This window comes from Cyprinodon tularosa, unplaced genomic scaffold (assembly GCF_016077235.1).
Source record: "Cyprinodon tularosa strain WSP-4 unplaced genomic scaffold, ASM1607723v1 ctg76, whole genome shotgun sequence".
NCBI lineage: Eukaryota > Metazoa > Chordata > Actinopteri > Cyprinodontiformes > Cyprinodontidae > Cyprinodon > Cyprinodon tularosa.
Genome location: NW_024039518.1, coordinates 628,045 through 629,514, shown reverse-complemented (window position 1 = coordinate 629,514; position 1,470 = coordinate 628,045).

The window sequence follows — 1,470 nt, the reverse complement described above, 5'->3', positions numbered from 1 at the left end:
TTGGGTACATGGTCGGTGCAGCGTATCATTTCTGCAGCTTTGCACATTTTTGTATTTGTGTTTTCACAAAAAGACCTGTCTGTATAATTTTCTTCGCTGCTAGTAACTAAAATTTCTATCTCTAAAACATTTCTTTCCTTTCAGTTGAAATCGAAACACTCTGTCTTCACCCACCATTAAAAGACAGACGGAAAAGGATAAGCAGAAGAAGAGGTGAGGGTTGTCTGAACATAATTTCTCTAGACAGCCTTTAACTGGATCATGGGGAAAACAAGATGGTTTTTACTCTTGCAATAGTTTAGAGATGATAGAAAATGATGTTGACCCATCGGCTGGGGTTTGGTGGTCTGTGGATTACACTGCCAGGCCGGGCTGTCTTAGTTTATGACCGTCAAATAAAATAATTCTCCATTTTTTGGGGCCACAAATTACCTCTTGGCTCCCATCTCCTTCTGCCCATGCTAGCCTGGCTGGATTTATTACACCCAGGCAACTCCTGACACTGAGAATTTACTTAGGGGGGGGCTAAGTTTATCTCTCTACCTGATTAATGTGTGTGTGAAGAAAGAGCAAGGCATTCGGTGGATTTATATTTGAAGATAATTCAATGGGAGCTTAAATGCTTTGAAGCATTCTTTTTTTGTTGATTTTACAGAAGCATACCTCATATGTATACAAAAGAGCTTAAGCTAGAAGAACCTATTTAGAAATATTGATAATTTACTTCTAACAACATCCCCAAGTGAAAAAGATTGCCTGAATTAAATGAAACTGAACATTAAACATCTAAAGTTTATTGGAATGAATAAACTCTAGATCAGCCTTACATCATATAACTGTATTTTAGATAAAGCTTGATTCTAACTATACAGGAAGTAATCCAATGCATTTTGTTGTGTTATTCTCTGACAGTAACTGGCGGTTTTTCTTGGATTTCTCACTAACAGATTGGAATCAATCAAATAAATGTCATAAGAAGGCTGGTGCTTTGTGGATGGTGTTTACTTTGCTGTCTCAAAAGCGAGCTCAAATATGATTAGGCATCACTACTTGGACTACAAAGAGACATAAAACCCTCTCTATTGATGTTCCTCATATTTGTGTGCAGATTTCTGCTCTCGGAGATCAGTGTCATAAAATCTATGAATCTCCATTTTTAAATTCAGACAGAGATTTTTTTTTTGTGTGTCCCTCCTTTTCAGTTAACTTTAAAGTTGACTGATTATTATACTACCACGAAACAGAAAACCGAAGTTTCCCCCAGTTATTCTGAAGATGTTTCAACGCCTTTCCTGGAGTCCTTGTCAGCTCTGTCGGCTGGCACTAGAGCTATTATTATGCAGTTACTCGATTATTCTATGTTTCATTTTCAAGAAACCATCAAGCGGCAGTAGTTAAGGTCCTCCTTCAATCTCTTCCCTCATCTTCAAGGTGATTATAGCATTCAGCAGGACAACAGGAACTACTCGG